At 34.8% G+C, this 20842-nt stretch overlaps 1 protein-coding gene and 1 long non-coding RNA gene across 9 annotated transcripts in view; one reads left to right on the top strand and one right to left on the bottom strand.

The window, feature by feature from the left end:
• The window catches only part of LOC105196855 (collagen alpha-2(IX) chain), a 229835-nt gene that overhangs the window by 130773 nt on the left and 78220 nt on the right, over positions 1-20842 (bottom strand). The window lies entirely within an intron of this gene.
• LOC113003830 overlaps positions 1-20842 on the top strand; it is a 222774-nt gene that overhangs the window by 133171 nt on the left and 68761 nt on the right. For 2 of the 3 annotated variants that reach the window (XR_005575073.1, XR_005575075.1), the window contains exon 7: positions 12435-12577. This is a non-coding gene — a long non-coding RNA (uncharacterized LOC113003830). Of the gene's footprint in view, positions 1-12434; positions 12579-20842 lie in introns of those variants that run through there. The other variant, XR_005575074.1, reaches the window with a different exon arrangement.

Genomic DNA, 20842 nt, shown 5'->3' with positions numbered 1-20842 from the left:
GCTACTCGTTGCAAATGCGAAAGGGCAGTACTTGTTCGGCCGTTTAAGAGCATTTCTTAGGAGAACGCGACTGTTTAGATGGTCATCTTTTGATTGCCGGGATTTATACGAGAGCTCAGATCAGATAAGGCTGACTCCAATTCGCCTTGGAATCGGTAGTGCCGGCTGCGCATCTTACTCTTCGGCAAACCCCTTGGAAAGTCCAATTTTCCGACCATGTTCTTTTCCCACTCTCGCCATCTTTGTCTCCTTATTCTCTCTATTTTGTTTATTTTTCGTTCTCATTTCCTCGAAATGTTTCGAATCGCTTTTGGAATACGCATCTCGAAAACCTGCGTACCGAAAGTATATCCAATTCAATATAAACACTACGTATAAACAGTCTCTTTTGCATTCGAGAGATGTGTATCGCAAACTAAATGATTCTTTTAAATTTAAACGAATTTTATTGTTAATTTATCATGGATAGTTCGATTCAATAATCATTTTATTTCTTAATCTTCCGACGTTTAATCGTAGATTTTTTTTAATTGTAGATTATATTTTCTTTGTGCATTTTTCATCAAAATACAACTTTAAATATGTTTCTCTTAAATGCCTTTAAATGATAAGCTCGATGTATATCCATGATGCAAATTCTCAATGCTTGATTCAGTTTGTTCAATTTACGTTCAGTCTAGCATGTGGAACTAGAGGAGACTTTTGTCTCCAGTTACAACATTAATTCTGTTAGATTTACAAAATTGAAAACGTGCTGTAATTCGGATATAAATTATAAAGCAGCACGCGCGCGACGCGGATTAAAACAAACATGAACGATGAATGATGCGTAATAATATGTCGTAATATATTACGCTGTGTAACGTGCAATAATGAAATATTCTCCTCTACGGTGCCGGGATTGTAAATGGTTTGCGATCGACGCCGCAGCTTATCGATTAGAGCGCTATAAAATGCTTTCCCTCTTTAACATTAAATTTCGCATTTACGATATTAATCCGCTATCGATGTAATCTCCATTCCCACACCGTAACTTTAGTTATTCGCCGAAAATTACTTCCTAGGAAGATCTAACGTTGCCTGTATTTAAAGAAATCGAGAGGACGTGCTAAAGATTTAAAAAGAAATAACGTCTAGACTTCGTTATTTTTAATATTGAAATATTAATATTCCATTTTTCCCTTTTTTTATTCGACTTTTCATGTATCGTACATATATCGGTATCTGTGATAAAATAGCTATCGCAAATAAAATTTAGTTATTATTTACTTATCTGAATATTAATTTTTGAAAAATAACGCATCACCGCATCGAGGTTTTTTATTACTTGTGAAAAGTAAAATGCGACCAGGAGGAAGATATTTTTTTATTTCACAATTGCTTTTCATTTCCAGCGTAAATGCACATAACCATAATTATTTTACTATGATTCAAATTACGTTAACTTAATTAATTGAGTTTTGCTTGTAATCCATGAAGTAAAATTCGATTATTCCTTTTTGCAGTATCGATCGAATTTTTCAACATCGTTTAGAACATCGTCATTGTGTTAATAACAAGATAGTAATCAAAACAGATATTCGCCGCGACCGCGCTCGAGCAGCTAGTCTAATTTATTCTCCAAAATGGTTACAACTAGTCCGCGCGATTCCCAGCAATTAATCTCACTCGTCGATCCCTCGATAACAAATCCCCCGAGAGCAGCCGTACGCAATTTGAACATTAAATTGGCACAGTAAATAAATTCAAAGGCCGGACCCGATTCTCTCATGAAAATGTAGCGAAGCGTGCGTCGTTCGGAACGGTCGCCAAGATGAACGATGGCGCTCGTGTAAGTTTTTATTTTCGCGCATCTAAGATGCGCCGGCTAAATTTAATGCGGCGACCTGTTCGCCCCCGCTTTGAAAGTTCCGATACTCGTACCCGGGAGCGACTTTCTAATTCGATCGCTAATGTCACCCAGGAAATTTACAGCGGCGAAGTTTATCTTACCGGTTAATTCCGCCGGCTACGTTTCTTCCGCTCTGTCGATACGCTCATTTCGAGTTTCTCGCGAGATCTCCTCGCGGATTTTAGCCTGGATTCCAGTTACGCGGTTGTGCGGGGCGGATTCCGACCAAACTTTGCGGTTTTTTCCGCTCGCTTCGATTGCGATAATGCGAGCGCGAGTTTTCGTCCGATTAGAAAAAAAAAAAGAACTCACTACTATAACTAATTGTAAAGTTATTTAATATATACAATTATATTAACGACGTAGGCAGTCTTTGAAATTGTATAATTGAAAAATAAAAATCAGACAAATTACTCGTTAAGCTCGTATTTCCTACGAATGAGGTTTTATTAGAAAATCTTTCGTCTGTTTATACATTCAGAAAAAAATTTATTTGAGTACCTGCAATAAAATATTTACTTACAATGTATAAATATTTATTCGATAAAAAATGATGGTTAAATTATATTAGTGAATTTTATATAAAATATTTATTTACATTTAGTAAATATTTTATTGCAAATATTCAAACAATTGTTTACTAAAATTTAATAGTTTTTTTTCTCAGTGTACATCTGAATCTTTAAAGAAGTCGTTCAATTCGTAATACTGATTGAGCGTGCTATTAAATTTAAAGAAACAATATCTTCAAATTGTAAAAAAAAAATTTGTTTCAGCTAATAATGTGAGTTTTTTGAAATACTTTTACATAAACAGCGATTCACGTCATTCATTGCTGTAAAAGTTATTGAATCGCATCTTCATTGGTTGCATGTTACGCATTTAATTGAAAGCACGCTCTCTCCATTACATGAATGCTAAACAAACGCGCAATCGAATTATTTTCCCTCAGATGACGAGCACACAATGATTAATCTGTAGTAAAATGCGATTGGACTACTACGGACGTATCCTATTTTTCATATTTTATGAAAGAAAAGAAAACATTCAAATATTTTGAAGAATATTTTGCATCAAGTTTATTAAATTCAACTCTAGGATGATGCAACGTATATGCTAAAAGCAATTTCAATTGTGAGAATTATTTAAAAATGATATTCATGCAAAAGTTGCCAATACGTAATGTTTTGTTCAAGTATAAAAAAAAAAAAGTACAAGTCAAGAGTAGCAATGATTTCTTGATAATAAATTGTCTAGAGTCCAAAAACGCAAATATGCGGACAAGTAAAGCAGATAGAGATAAGGAAAGAATCTTGGTAGGTGAAATATCCAGTGAGTGCCGCGACCCTGACAATAAATTGGCGACGCGAGCGTCGCGGCGGCCGCAAATCCAGCTTTTTGGAAAATTAAACCTCTCTAAATCTCGCGCTCACACACCCCTCGCGTTCCTTCGCTTCACGGAATAGCCACGTAATGTCCTAACCCCCTCGCTCTCGTGCCCACCCCTATATCGCCTATTTATTTGCTATTGGCAAGGCTTCCGTGGCATACCGCCGAGTGCGAGTGTGCACGTATGGGTGAGCGAGTGGCTGCCGGCGTGTGTATCGAGCAGGGAACCCATGGCGTGTACAGCGATATATCTTTCAGCGGAAAGAAAGTGTTCGACGAAAAAGACCAGGCGAATGGCTGAGAATCGAAAACATACTCTATCTCTTTGGGCTTAGGACGTAAATTACTTTTTATCGCGCATTCATTCATATTGCTTTGCATCATAAAATCAACCTGCAGCGGTCAGAGGGAGTGAACTTGAGACGTAAAACAATCATGACTCGATAATCCTCGTTTGCAAGTGAAGCTACCTTTGCGGGAGAAAATGAATTATGTGATTTATTAAATTGCCGAGAGAAAGTACACCAAGCGTTCAACGTGCCTCCTAAAATTTGTTACTGCAAGTTCAATTCACTTCAGAAAGAGACAGGAGAAAGGAGGAAATGCAAACAAAGTTGTATTTCATCTTGTACATTGTGACATAAAATTGTAGAGTATTAACGCCGTTGTCTTAGAGCGATTCTATATTTTACACCGAGGGAAAATTAATGTAAGAAGAGGCGAATCTCCCTTAATCCATTGCTCACTTACTTAGTTACTTAATATTTATTTAGTAAAAAAAATACGGAAAGTATCTTTGAATGAACAAGCAACGTTTCCACAGAGTCATCAAAACTCTTTTCCCGGCTTCTCCTTTCACGATGCGAGTAGAAGGTATGCTTTGACTTTATAAAACCAGACCGCGTAGTTATGAGAAAGGAAAAACCCGTCAGTGTAGCCGTTTACTTGAAAAGTGCGTTCTTCCGTTGCATTGAAGTAATTAACAAATATTGCGTAATGAGAGGAGAGACGGACGGAACGTAATGGTGAGTCTGGCTTGTAATATGGAAATTATTCAATGCTTTGTTTTAAATGACACAATTTAAATTTAACGAATAATTACTTTATTTAAGATAAATTGTTAAATCGTCTCATGTTAAACTTACCTTAAAAAAAAATAAATTTGATCTTTATTTCGAAAATAGAAATTAATTTGTTATTATTTTATTTTGTCAAATTACGTCATGTGAGAAATTAAGTTGTGCGTAAATTAAAAAAAATAATAATAAATTAGTCATTTTATGCAATATTTTAATTTAATTTTTTAATTAAATAAAATCATAAAACATTTTTAACTATTACAATTATACTATTTCGTTCTTGCTGAATATAACAATTTAATAAATAGTAATAAATATAATAATATATTAATATATTTAAATATTCTTCGGAGCAAAATTTTATTTGAAATAACAGTTTATTCATGAAAATTTAATTTAAACGAACTGCTCTGGATAAATTTATTTATTTTAAATTAAATAATTTTATTAGTCTAATCTTTCTACTTCTAAATTGATATGCATAATATATTAATAAATAATGACATTCTCATCGATCAATTTCTACTTACTATATATATAATAATTTTATTGCAAAAAGTATATAAATTATGGTAGATTTAATTCCATTTCAATTTGACTTGATTAGAATAATTCGTATTTTCGTATTATTCATATCATGTTCGTACCAAGATTTACAATTTAATTCATCTCTACAATTGATGTTTAAAATCTGCTATTAAAACACTATACAAAATAATGAGAAAGTTGTACATATTTAGCTTTATATTTGTTCTATGAACAAAATAATTGATAATTGGAAAACTCACTTTCCAAATAATATACAATGCAGCATAATTATTTATTGTTTGTTACAGAAAAGAAAATTGTATAATAATAGGAAAAAAAATCAAAATGATATAATACATATTAATTTGTTATAAAGTCTCAAAGAAGTTAAGAAAAAAAACCAAAGCAGTTACGTAGAAAAAATACGAATACATTTTTGTATATGTTATTCATAATTCTTTTGAATACTGGAAATCATAACGAATAGAATGGAAAGAAATTGAAGTATTTTAACTTTAACTCAAACATTATTGTACTCTATTTTTTGTCAATTAAAAAGTGAAGGATCTACAATTTTATAAACATAATAGAAGTAAAAACATAATAATTAATTGATCTTTTGATTTTAACCTCACAGTCTCACTGTTTGCCGTGAAATCTTTTAACAAAGAAAATCTCTTCAATATAAATGATGAAATGTTACAAATACAAAGAGATGTATTTGCGTTTGATTTAAAAAAATTAAATTTATTGTACTTTAATATTTACTTGAATAAAATAAATCGTTTTTGCAATCATTTTTTCATTTCGCATTTGACAGGATGCTTGAATAAAATTGTTCCTTTTATCCATTTACCTCATCAATTTTAAAGTCTCTCCGCCATTTCTATTAATTCCTAGCTCTATAGCAGTTAGTTTCTTCTATTTTTTAAGCGGCCGCAAACTATTTGTCAAACAAACACGAGCAACAACAGAGGCGCGCGAGCGCGCCAACCGTCGAAATGTCAAAATGCCAAAATGTCAAAACAGCAATCAATTGTGAGCTGCGGATTTTTATTTTTCGGAATTTTTGCTTCGCGAATGTCATGAAAGCTACGCCCGCGTTTATTAATTTTATCAATGGCATTGTTTAAATGGTAGGATATATGTACGTGTAGACAGTTTTTACAATTGTGCGGAACATGTCTATAATAAGCATCGCGGTAAAGAAATGTTTTTGAAAAACAATTGCTGTATTTTTACAGGGGCGTATTAGTAACAGAACTCATTAGACTTTGTGAAAAAATTAAAATAGATGAAAAGATTAATAAAACTTGTTACACACATTTATATTCACATTTTATATTTTTATTATATTCATTTATGTGGAAATATACGTTTAGCTAATTATTTTATCCATATTTTTCCGATTAATTTATTGCATTAATATCGGAGAAAAGTTAATTAATTTTATCTTCTCTACTCATTGCATATCCGTGGACTGCGGTTAGCTTGTATAATTAAAGATCTTAAAAAATTGAATGATTTCTACAAGTTGTAATTGTTTTCCATTTAGCTAATTTTTCCTCAGATAAAAAAATAAGTCGCAGTGCAAAAACTCCCAGCGGCAAAATTTTCCATTGCGACCCCAAAAGGTCCGCTGGAACCGTGTTATTTCTTGAAAATTCTATGCCACGTGCTACACGTATATATTGTACACGAAAGTGACGAAATATTTCATGGCGTTATTTTACTTGGTAAATTGCGCGTTACATGAAACTTATCTCAATGTGCGCGCGTGTGTGTATCGCATACTGCAGGTACGACGCTGGTTATGTACTGCGCGTGAAAAGAAAGAGAAATTCAATTCACGATGAACAACTTCCATTTGATAATTCCCAATCGCGCCAAATTATTAATCGGTATTATTAATTACACGGCAGCTCCACTGTACAATCAGCGAGATGTTTGCGTAAATTAACGATATCCATTTAACAATCCTGCATAACTGATTTCTGCTGCTAAGTGAATTTAGCAATAATTAGTATAACTATAATTAACAGCGACATCAATTAAGCACTGCTTCTTTTTCAATTTAAAAGTGCAGAAATTGTAATAATTCCACGGATACATGAAAATGAAAGAAGTATAACAATTATTAATTACTTCCTTGATATAGCAGAAGCCTCGCTTTGCATCCTTCGTGAAATTCTTCAACAAAGAAAATCTCATTTCGATTTAAGCGATAGATTACGGTAAAATGTAAGTCCTGTTGTGAAAGGGCGAACGCGAAGAATTTTACTTGTGAAATTGTGGAATGGTGGAAATCTCCAACGTGATGTACGTTATCGTGATCGAAAAGGCAGCTTTGCAAAAGAGGTGTACAAAAAGGCATATTCACAACGTCTTTCGGCCAGCACGTTCCCATAATAACTTTGCCGGATGTGGCACAGCAATTTGCTTATATGTTTAAACATTTATTATCCAATAAACTAGAGTTGCGAGACGAGAAAGGGATACCGGAATAGAAAATTGCTGAGAGAGCAACAGCGAAAGATCGAAAAACTGCTGACGAAGCCTAAACAATTTAGAAGTACGAGAAGGATATTAAAGCAAAACGTGGTTATCATTAAATTAAAAAAAAAAAATTACAAAAACAATCTTTCGCTTATAACAAGAAAATAAAGAGAAAATATATTTATATTAATTACATGAATACTTTTAATTAACTATTTGTAACGTTTTCGGTGATCATTATTACATCTCGATTTAAATATCCGCATAAAAATTTCATAAAAAAAAAACATTTTAATCGGATACAGACAAAAAATATGGAAAATGTAATACAAGAGTAAAATTATATGCAATAAAATTTTTGTATTTTCAGATATATATATAAAATAAATTTCAATTATCTGAACATTACGAATTTTGTACGGCTTGTTTTAATTTAATGTTACGAAGTTTAAAATCTATTATTTTCATTGTATATTGTTATTTATAAATGTTCAATTTTTGCGCCTGTAACATAAAGTAACACACGCATAGTTATTGCAGTGAATTAATTTTCCTGGCGACTAATTGTCACCGGTTGTTTTTCGGTGGCAAACAGCTGATAGACAATTACATTGCGTAGTTTCGCGCAGGCGGAGGCAACAGGAGTGTAAATAGGGGCTCGAAAACAAAGTGAATCTCGCAAAATGAGTGGGACGGGAGAGGGAACAAAATAAAAAAAGGATAGCCGGGGAAGAATTTGCTTATGCTAATTCGACATACGCCGATTGCATTTTAATTAGTCAATGATTGCGCAGCACCGCACCGCGACGCGAGGGTTTGCCAATTGCGAATTTTGCATTTTCGGCATCTCCTCTTGATTACTCGCAAATTTGCGGCCGACGCGGATTGACAAGATAATGTTTTAGTTAGCTAGTGACGATAATCGCGAATACAAATGCGATGTTGCAATGCATATTAATCCGCCATTCGCCGTCACCAGCCAAATAATTTTGTACACTTTGTGAATTTTCGGGTATTCATTGGTCCATCGATGTCACCGTAAACATTTTCGAAATACGTTTTTACGTTATATACATAACAAGAACGGCTGAATTATTGCGCGTCAAATATTCCAACGTTACAAGGGCATTCCGAAACGCACTGAAAATTAACTGATGGTATAATAACATTTAATTCGTTAAAACGTCATTTTCATAAAATATTTGCTATTCCCTGATATTTATGAAAATAAATAGGTTGGTCTCATTAGCGAATTACCTCTTTGATATCTAGTAAATAAAATCGATATGCGCGCGATAAGTTATACATATATACATACATATATATATGGAAAGCATTTGTAATATAACTTTCTAACGAAGTATGTAGTTAATTGGAAAAGCGTAATATACACGTTAATAACTACGCTTTGATATTCCATGTTTTCATTTTTATTCCATTTCCGTTATCGTGTTGATTACTTTTGCTATCATCCGGTTAAAATCAAAATTAACAAAGCAATTTTGATGATTAATTTGGATAACCGCAAACAAGCGTAAAATCACCTCGCTGTATCAATTGTTATGAAAACAACACAATTACAGTTACTAATGAAACATAATCAGCAATGGGTTAAAATTCGCTTTTAACTATGAATTATTTGTTTAACGCTGTACAATGTATGTATATATATATATATATATATATATATATATATATATAGAGAGAGAGAGAGAGAGAGAGAGAGAGAGAGAGAATATGAAAGCGTAAAATAAAGTCAATCTGTGACTTCAATTATGTAAATAATAAAAGTATATTTTTATAGTAAAATTATTTTAATACACTTTTATGGAATTCAATTATAATTAAATTATTTACACTTTTTAATTAAAACTTTATATTTTATCAATAAATTCGATACTTTTCTTTTACAAAATAATTCGAAATGATAACAGTGCTACGCTCTTTTTAAAAAAATTTACATTCGAGAATAAAATCTGAAGTATTCTTATTAACAATTTAAAATATAAAGCTAGCGTATTTCAATTTAAAGTTAAAATTGTGTTACAGATGAAAAAAGCGATTCATTAAGTTTTCTATTAAAATAAAGTACATGCAGCAAATTACAATACGTTACATACTATTGTACATATTTTATGATATTAATATAATGGACGTTATTTATAAAACGGTAACTAATTGCAGTGATAAGTGAAAGGGGAGAATTAAAAGTACATTTTTTTAACCGCGAATAATAAATTACAAGTCTAGAAGATGAGAAATAGAGGTGCATCTCATGGGATAGCCCGCCGAGAGTTTAGGATTAATTTTCACTTCATTCCTGTAAATGCCGCTGAATGCTATGCATTTACGTCGAATACGCGTTCAAGTCGTGCCGAAAGACAGCCTGCAAATTGCGTTCACGCGATGCTTCGCCTCCGTCTGTCTGCGCGATCGAGAATCTTTTCACTTCGAGTGCGACCGGGTTTAATTAACTCGCGGTGAATCCTTGCACCGCGCGCCAGGCGGAGAAAACTCTTTCCTGAACGCACGCCGTTAAATTCCTAAACAGCCGGCTAATTACTTTCCCATCGTTTCCGGCTTACCGCGCGCTTTCGAGATTCCCCGGACGCGGCGCGGAAAGTACGAGAAAGGAAAGTTTCTTATTTGCGTCCGTGCTCAAAGGTCAACGTTGCCACGATGGAAATCCATCCGCCACCTTTGTGTGCCCCCTGGATTTATTCGCATAATCGCGAGCCGAGTTTTTCGATGAACTTTGCGGGCGGTATAATGAAGTTCAATCGTTTCGCGGGATGTGCGATGGGATATTGACGAACTTTTATGAATCCGCCGCATCCAACTCGCGAAATTTATCGCCGATTCTCGTCGCGGGATAAGTTATCGCCGGAACTAGAACTAATTTCCCAGGCAATGCACAGGACTTGAGCCATTTATTTTTCAAGCGGCAGAGGAGCCATATAAAATTTCGCAGCAACCAAGTAAAAAAGAAAGATCGTAAATCGTTAGTGAGATTTAATATTCTCGTCCCCTGCGACTTGAAAATTGTTCTCAATGTGTCACTTAAGTAAATATACGTCAGTGTCTAGCTATTTTAAAATTGAAAGGTTTCACGTATTTTTTTATCGCACATTGTGCATTCTAAATGTTAACATTAATTTATTAATGTGGTCGCCAGATGTGCATTTTTGTATTATCTTAAAAGTCAGTTACATTATACGTCAAAAGAGTGATTTTAAAACGATTTATTATGACTAATAAGGTAACACAATCGATAAAGCATTTCGTTTATATTGTGTTTTTATATATCGGTCAAAGTTCTCTATTTAACAGTCTATTTACACTGAAGCAATATCTTGTTTAATAAAGGCGAGAGAACATTTTAACTTAGAACACAGTTTTGGACTTTTCAATTATTCTTAAAATTCGGTAACACATCGATTCTAGTACGACTAACCAAAATAGATGTGACATGCCTGTTTTAATGAAATTTCAAAATTCTCATTTACATCATATCCAAAATAAATCATTCATTTAATAGCGCGTTAAACCAACAGAATAATCAAATGATCAAATTATTACGATGTTATTAATTTTACACCCATCACCTCATTTAATAACGCGTTGAACAGATGTAAATTATCTAAATTATCGTCAGTGCTCAACGAATGTGCTTGCTGCTCGTGTAATCTAAATGTGTATGTAATTTGCTGTAACTGACGAATAACTGCAAAGCCAAGCAAAGAATATATAAAACAGAATTTTTTACGACTGCAAAATATTATCTATAACTATTATTTATAATATACTGATTCTCTAAACATTATGTACATACATACGGAGTGTTTCCTGCAAATCGATTATTTAGAATATCTCTGTGTTGTTTTTAATAGTACGATTTTAATGGACGTTTTAATGTGTGATTTTAATGGTAAAAATACCATTGCAAAGGTTTGTTCCGAAAATAAAAAAATATTAGAGAGAGATAGTCACCATTTTTTTCATATCTATTTTCATTCCTATTTTGTCAAACTTATTAAAATTTTGAGATGACTGATACACATATTAATATCGAATACATAATATTAAATTATTGAATAAAACTGTTTCCTATTTTTATAATTTAATAATGTAAATTTATTACGGATAAAACAGAAGTAGCTTTTTTTAATGAAACTCTCTTTTATTGCCTATTTGTAGATTAATTGCATTATTGTCAAAAGCATTTGATTTACGCAGTTTTATTACTAACCTTTTTTGCCATCCCTGAGCGCGCAAAATTCCATTCCTGTCTTTTGTCTACGACCGACTTCTGCCAATCGAATTACAATATATATTCTTATCAATGTTTGGCTACGGACTTCTCATTAACCAAGCTTGGTTTAAAGTATATAATTATTAAGTGCTTATACGTACATACGTAAAAGATACATCGCAACGATTTGAACTTTACACCGCGCACGGCGCGCATCGATTGCAGCGCTCGCAGTTTGTCCGCCAACTTCAGATCGCTCAAAAGCGCGGAGCGTGTCGCGGAACTCGAGCAACGGCAAGTCGCGATCGATCTTTTGTTAATAAAACGTGCGTTTCGCGGAATTCGCGCGATCGAAAGTTATGCTATTATTGTGCTGAATACTGAATCTTGTATCACTCTCCTCCCCCTCTCTGTATTTCCGGACGAATCGTCGTGTTGTGTTGCGTCGCGTCGCGTCGTACAGTTAACCTTGTTTTCAATACACGCATTGCGTTCAACGCGCGCAGAAAGAAATTTCGTACTCCGGGTGCGCGTAAACAAAACACGCATTTGATCGGAGTGATCCATAGAGACGCGCGTTCGCATTAAATAGCGCGTGCACGAAAAGCAAGGTCGACCGGCATTCCTCGATTCGGCATTCCTAACCTTAGCGTGCCGCGCGCGGTAAAGCTGAGTGTTGTTGACGATGGCCAACGAAACGCCACGGAGACGCGACGAGAGCGAGGCGGTCCTGAATCGCGACACGTTTCATCGGGAAATATCGGTTTGCGTAATTAGTTCTGTATTTGTTGTGTTTCAGTAATTAGCGCGCGCGCTCGCTTGTTCGTGAAATCGTGTTCTCGCGTGTACGTGTGTGAGCGCCATGAGGAAACAGCTCAAGCAGCCAGGATTCCGAGAGAAGGAGCCTGGGAGGTGTCGGGCGATCATGGGGAGCGGCGAGGAGTGAGTACCTTATCATTTATTTGTTGTTATTTATAATATGTGTATTTAATTAATTTATGTAAGAACACACGCACGTGTGCGTACAATCGTGTGTACAATTGTTTTTTTGAACGTGTTGTTTTAATTAGCTAGATTACAGTTTTATTTTTTATGAAATGTTACAACAATAAGTAGATTTTAAGAATCTCCTTCAGAATTCAAGTAAAAGTAAACATGTAAATATAATTATGCAATAATATAATTTATACGTTCAAAAAAGATTTAAAATTGAATTTTCGATATTTAGCATATTGTCAATAATTGCGTCACTTAGTCTGTATTTATTCTCGAACGATTAGAAAAATGAGAATAATTAATATAAACGATACAACTTTACGAAGTCTTCTTTAAATTTATTTTTATTGTATTGACGTTTATCGATCTGTTATTATTGGTATCTATAATAAATGTTTATTTATATTTCATTTATTTTATGATCTAGCCTCGACTTTTATTTCGTTTAGGATATTGTTTCTGTTGAAGACTTAGTTATAGCAAATTCGAAATGTATTGTTCATATTAATTAACCAGTTTCATTTTTTCAATTATTAAAAAATATATTCTCAGTTATCAATTTTTAACTCTCTTAATTGGACTATTATTGACTGTTTTTTCCTCTTTGTATATATGTCGAGAATTTGATTTATTAATTGTTTATATATTTTTATTGTTGAATAATGTAGTTAATACGCAAATTAATTCGCAATGCAAAACTATATATTTGAACTTTGCCAAAAATCGAAATATAGAATTTTAAGACGTATAATCTCTCTGTTTATAATTTTGAATTAATAGCGAACATTAAACTCTTTCAGTTTGAAAACTATTATAATTTCGAGATGAATTTCGATGAGAATTTTCGTCTGAAAATATTATGAAGAATTTGTTAATAATAAAATATTTATCGCCAGCTTAAAAATACTATAAAATATACACATCCATAAAATGTTATACAACAGTAACGCTCACAATAGTTATGAGCAATCTATTTTTTAAAGTTTCTGTTCGTGACAATTAACATTTTTATTAAAATTTAATTATCATGATGCTTATTATAAATATCAACTCTCAACTTTAAGTATATGTTGAGCGAGTTAAAGTAAACTTACAATAGTTAATTTCAAACTTTTTACTCTCAAATGTAATTCCATCGATAGCTTCCTGTCGCCTTGATCGCAAACCGGTCCTCGACATCGCACGTGCGCGCAACGATTTAAATAAAAAAGAAGGGCGGAGAGTTTTTCCGGCTAGGTACTCGAAGAGCTCTCATCGCTGCTGTCGCGGTCCGAGGTAAGGGAGCACTGATCGAGGGGATGAACGTAATTTATTCGGAATCGATAATCAATTTACTGTCCGTTGCGCGCGCGGAACAACATCGGCCACGCCGTGTTACGTGAGGGAGAAAAGCGACGGGATAAGAGGTCGAGAACAGAAAACGAGATGTATGTATAATAGTACGGGCGGAATGGAGCCGAGAGTGGCCGCGGCGGTTATAGCAAGAAATAATCCGCGTCCATCAGTATTTAAATGAGTTTCGTCGAAGTGAAAACGAAGCCATTCTATTGCGCCTCGCGCGGCTCCGCATCTTGTTCATTCCGCGGTCGTAATCCGCCGAATTGGAGATAAAAGAGAGAGAGAGAAAGAAAGAGGGACATCATCGGTTTGCGTATAGGAATCGCTAATGAGGTATACCCTATTACAATTTTCGACCATTCTATTTGCTCTAATTCTTCGACGGTGGTACGTGATTTCTCTCCGTTTTACTCGCGATTTAACGGCGAGTAAAATGTGCCAAAGTCACGGAGTTTCTCGTTATAAACGTGAACGCGTGATAATTTTGTGTCATTTGAAAAGCAGAGACAGGTAAATCTTGTTCAAGCCGGAAGAATTTAATGAGCTTGACAATAAAATAATAAATTAAATCGAGAAGAATACCTCCGTCAAATATATTTATGCTGTTCAGTTTAACATAATCTTTGGTCTTTATTAACCAGCTCTAATTAATTATCCCCCTTAGTCATGACTTCAGGCTGTGATGGATTATACGCAAGGAAAGAAAATTTCAGTACATAGTCAACGGTAACTGACGTTGATGCCCCGGGGCTTAGACTTTAAGCTCTAACGTTTTCATTATTACAGATTTATTAATTTTGAAGAAAACACTAATCCGTTGCTTAAAACTTACGGAATGACATTTTGAAAAATTATTCAAGATATTCAAAGCGTGTTCGCTAAGGACCCATGGCTCTCTCCGTTCTCTCTCTCTCTCTCTCTCTCTCTCTCTCATCGCAGTGTTTTCCAAGCCGACGAAGATGAAGATCGCCGGAAGAAAGACGGCTCGTAACCGTCCTGTGCTTTTATCTAAGCGAAATGAAGGTGATGGGTGATGCTGCATCGCGCGCGTTGCGGCGCGGCTTATGAAAACGTAGGATGGGCATCTTTGCTCTCGTCGCTCGTTTTGTTTGCCGGTAACGCGTGATATTAAAACGTGGCGTAAACTGACGCGATCGTCGGTTAGCTTACGCGCGGATGTATTACGCGAACCTCTGAGATTTTGGGATCCTTTGAAAAATGATTTACGCCAGATCCAATGCGCGCCAGATCCGTGCTAACGTTTTCAAGTCACTATCATAGATTGATCGTTGTACGCGAGGAAATGGCTAGAAAATATTCTAAAAATGATACAAGATATAAAAAAAACTGGCTCTTGTTTATAAATAATATCATGTTAATATCTCTAAACATTTTCTTAAATGTTAATAATTAAAACTACAGTTACAAATTTTTACAATTACAATGCTTGTTGAAAAATTTGTGCTAGTGATTTCGAAGCAATAATAACGTCGCTGAACGAAACATCAAGTCAGCGGTTAAATAAAGAGCTAATCTTACGTAACAAAGCGTTATATTCTAGACACATTTGTTAGGGAATATATACTACGTATTCATCCGAATAAAGATCTCGTCGGTAACTGAGACTTTATTTCCCCCTGTATCTTACGATTTACGATTCATTAAACTGCTAGATAAACATCAGAGTGAATCTCTAAAGCGTCTCATTAGACAAGCCGGCCTGTAATCCGAGGAAATATAAGGTGGATTCAACGAAACTCGGCCAGCACCCTTCATCACCAACAAAAGAAATGATTTCGCCGTTTTGTTAATCCCCTGATTAAACTCGTTAATTTTTACCGTTATATTGTAAGTATGTAATTATCCTCGTGATTATACAATAATGAAGGTATATAGAGTTGCTACGTCGAGCCCGGCTGCTCCTAAATGGCTAATTTCTTCTAATGAAGTAACCTTCGCGCACCGACGCCAGGCTCATAATGGCCCTCGTTGCGAGAACGGAAGTGGCATGAGTAAAAAAAAAAAAGAAACCGCAAGTCTGGTCGCACAGTTAAAATTTTATGATCGCGCGTATCGTATTTACGACCGGCTAGAGCAAAGGTACGTGAACCATCGTTAAAAATATCATCTTGTGCGGCGCCACTTTAATTAATGTCGGCCAAGTAAGTCGCGCGCCTGCACGAGGTTAATTAGAACCGCCTGTCTATAGCGTTTATCATGACGATGTCTAAATAAATAGACTTATCTCGATCTGGTGTTGGTCGTCATTGCCTTGTTGTGTCCGGAAGAAACATCAACTTCGTTATAATAATCGTGGAAATGCGCGTTATATCGCGTTATCTAAATTATGGCTCGTTAAAACGGACGTTAGGTTCGTTAAAGTTTATTTATTTATTACTCTTCGCAATTCTGAAGAACGTTTAGCTCTAAAATGGTACGGTATAGCGTCATTTTAAAAATTCTTGCATCCGCATTGGCCTATTTGAAAATTTTAATGATCATATTAGTGTAGCTGCGTGCACATTTAAATTAATACAAACCGGACGCGAAATTCCGGACGTTCCTACTTCCGTGAATAGCTCACAATTTCAATGGGAAATTTTCTGCGCTGAGCAATGAGATTCAGTTATCAATAAGTACAGAGAATCTCCTGCCGAGACATTTTCCGCATACCATTAATTTCTCAGAAGCGATCGTCCTCTTTTCGCGACTGGGGCAAGCGCCCCAGTCTCTGTATCAACTCACGCTCGTTGAAGAAAACGAGGCCGGTCGAGACCGTAGCTTTTATCCAAATGGTATAACAAGCCCCTGCTCTTATTCTAGAGCTCTATATTCCATGTTCTCAGGAGTTGCTTATGCTGGCGCACAGTGCACGTGCACTTCGTCCTCGTTACGTCCTCTCCGCCCTCCGCGCATCCTTCTTCACCGGGGGAGGGATATCCCTCCTTACAGGGATGGGTAACGGCACGAACGTTTCACCCCGACGAGGGAAGATCCTCGGGGCATTCTTATCGCGAAATTCGCCTCCCGCGAAGCAACGTACTAATTTTTCTCCGCCCCATCGCTACGGTGCGCCGCTGTTCGTAACGTTGCTGCTGTTTGTAATAATACGGCGGAATTAAAGGGGCCGCGCGCGGGGCTAATGGCCCTTTTTTCGTCGCGCCATTAAATGCGCACGGACGTCGGAATCCTTTTCTTCCTTTATTTCGACGAGTTTTTCCACGTCGGGCGGCCCAGCCACGTCTCCTCTTCTAACCTCCTCTATATCTTATCTCGTAATTGAAATCCTGTAATTTTCATGTGCAGTACTCGTGGACGCGGCGACGTTGTCACGAGATTTGTTTTCTTTTCGCGATTCTCAGACGTTTCACAGAGGGAGAGAGAGAGGGAGAGAGAGAGGGAGAGAGACCGATGCAAATTCTATGCAAATTTGAGCATCACGTAGAAGTTAGTTTCGTGATGTTAACATAATATAGAGTCGACCAAGGTAAAGAGTGTATGCGGTGACACGGTGTTACTACAGCCACGAAATGTTGTCTTGTGAATACTTCAGATAATGTACTTTTACTTAAAGAAACTCTATCCTTTTTTATTCTTTAATCTTTTATTATTTTAAGCGATTCTTTAAACAAAAAAAAAATGATTATTATAAGCTCTATGACATCTTACGATTTATCATAGTTTTATTTTATTATCTTCTTTTATAATTTTAATATATAGAATTGAGCCAGCTATAAAGTAAATTATTCAATTTAATTTTACATTTTAAATTATTTATTTTAATTATTTTTATACTCGTTAGTTACATTAGTGCAACCACATTTTCATAATTATATTTCACAAAAATAACACGGATTTTTTCATTTACATATAGATGTATAGATTTACGCTATTTAACGAGCTTTACAAGTATCTTGTAAGATACTGTAATAATCGTTGGCTCTGTGCGCGTGCTGCTCGAACTTTTCAAATACTTGCGGTACGAATATGCAGTTGCGTACATACCGGATCTTAATTACGAATTTTGGAACATACCACGCATATCGCGGACGCTAATATGGAGATGAACCGTGCATCGCGCACGCTGCAAAATTGCCCAAAACACTCGAAATAACTGCGGTTCCGCGGAAGTTAATCGTATCCGCTGACGGAAGTCACGATCGGTAATTCGTCAAGCGAATCCGCTCGCTCGAACATCAAAAACGTTCCATTTCCACCTTTTTCCGAAGAGGAAAGCAAAAGATTCGCGATGTGAAGTAATGGAGAAAATAAAATAAATAATTTATATCGATTTCAAACGTGAAATTCGATGCGTTATCGACAGTTCCTCTCTTTCTTATCCTAATTAAACATTGAATAAGTGAGTAAAATTTTCAAATATCGTAAAAGCATGTTGACCGAAAGGAACCAGATTGCAAGTTGTTACATTTCCACCACTGTTTCATTAATGTATTGTATTATATTATTTCATTTGACAGCTATTTACTTTGCCTCACTGAAATACCATCTTCGTATGACTCGCAACATTCTCTTCTGCATATAATAATTTTAATGTATATTGTCAAGATGTGGCAACTAAAAAGTGGATACGACTCGTAACAGAGCGAATATGTTTCATAAAATAGAAACTTAATTATTCTAAATAAATAAGAGTCCATCAAATATCATAAAATGGAGTGCTCAGTAGATTATTTATTCAAGTCATGCACAAAAAAATCTATTTCTGAACGTAAAAGAAGCGTTGGATGCAAAGCGAAATTCGGTCAATGCAAAAATAATATTTTTCGTCAGTATGTAGAAAATTATGAGAGGAATTCCGAAAAGATTTTAACACGCATGACATCGTCAAGTGATTACTCATCGTCAGAAATTCCACAAAAGTAATTTCGCAACCCAATGAATGCTTTGTTATCTTTTTTCTATTTATAATAGAATTTATAATAGATATAGATTTTATAATAAAATTTATAGTAGATGCATTTTTTTTTTTTTATATATATAAAATAAAATTTTACTATACAAATACGTACGATGCAATTTGCATGACGATAACACGATGTCGAAAAATAAAATGTGAAAAATAAGTTGATCGATTCGTCTTAGAAAAAAATGTCAGGCGAAGGACAGCAATTTTCAAATACGATAATGTCGCGGCCAGTTTCTTTTTTTCAAAAATGGTATTCGACGAACCACATCTTCGAAGCACGATGCTCGTGCACGTAGCCATCACGTTAACTCGTTGCTCTTCCGCCGTATAAAGTACGGATGTCACGTTGTCTCGGGAGAAAACGATGGCTCGTATCCCCGCGTTCTCCTTGCGGAATTACCACCTTGCAAAACACTTCTCGTCGACGGCAGCGTCGCGCCACAATTTATAGAGATTAGCCCGCGTGGAGCGAGAACTTGTGAATCGTGCCGATCGAAACGGCCGCGAAACTTTTCCGTCGTATTGTTATCCCGGGAAGACGCGAAAAAGTCCAGCGCGTGAGACGCGGGAAACAGCGTTGCGAGACTGAAACGACAGTGGATCCACGATAAGAATGTCTCTGGGGTGCGATGCAAGTCCACCCCCCGGCGTCTTCATTGCAAGAAAAGCTGAACAGATCGTGAAAATCGCACGAACGTTCTCTCACTTCGCATACATTCCAACATTTTTACATTCGTACGTCTTTTCTTTTAGTGCCTGAAAACATTTTGATGATTTTTTTGTCAATACCGTCAATACGTAAGTAAAAGAACAAATGCAGACAAAAATTGCAACTATAAAGTGCAATGTGCATTTTTCTATTTTTAATCTACAAATTAAGTGCAGATAATATCAATATTGATTATTAACTTGTAATAATTGTTTTATTTGTGAGCAAATTCATATTTAGATATATTTAGCATTACATTGATAATTAACAAGTTTCGCTTTCTTTTTAAAAATGAAATACGTCTTTATATTTCGAGATCTTTTAAAAATTGCAAAAAGCTGAGAGTGCAAAGATTCAGAAACGTACAAAGTATATATAACATCTTAAATTACATGTGACAACACTAATAAATGATAGACTGTATTATATGAATAAGTTCTATCAGTTCTATAATTTGGTTTCTAGTTTTTAGGTCAATCATGTCATTTCGAATTAAAAGTAATACAAAACGTTGAGGCTACAATAATTTTTAATGTGAAAAGTATTTACAAAATAATTAGCGAATAAAATTATCCGAAATTTGTACACTCAGTTGCGCTACAGCATTAATATTTTAACATTAGAATTTTTATCTCTTTCAAAACAAATTTTGCCTGGCAAAATCTGGAGAAATCTTGTATAATAAAAGCGTAATATTAAATATTTTGTACGTACCATCTGTTTTAAGAACATTACACATTATCGAACCAGTAAAACTTGACTTAATTACATTCATATAAATAACAAATTCTACTTACACGTGTGTTCTAACAGCTTTGAATTTTTACGATTAAAAATGTAAGAGAAGGAAAGAGAGTTGATGAATTATATCCACAAGCGACAATATTCTATTTTTAAAACATTGTAACGCGTTATATCGCAAACGTCAATTATTTATCACTACTCAGACCTTTTGTCTAGTTTTCTGACTAGTTTTCTACATAATTAAAAAAATAGATCAAATTTCAAGATTTTATACTTATCATTTTATATTAAAAATTGATGTTATTTTCAAATCTTCAATAATTTAACGTAGAGATATGAACTATAATTATAATAATATATACGTACATATATAATATTCTGCAATTGCTCTTACGACTTATTGATGCAATGATGAAAGGAAAAGTTTCTCACATCACTGAAATGATTGATAATTATCGACTTTGCGAAATAAGTACCTTTAATAGTACTTACA

The sequence above is a fragment of the Solenopsis invicta genome, chromosome 6 (genome assembly GCF_016802725.1).
Source record: "Solenopsis invicta isolate M01_SB chromosome 6, UNIL_Sinv_3.0, whole genome shotgun sequence".
Lineage (NCBI taxonomy): Eukaryota > Metazoa > Arthropoda > Insecta > Hymenoptera > Formicidae > Solenopsis > Solenopsis invicta.
This window is presented reverse-complemented; position numbering and strand designations above follow the sequence as displayed.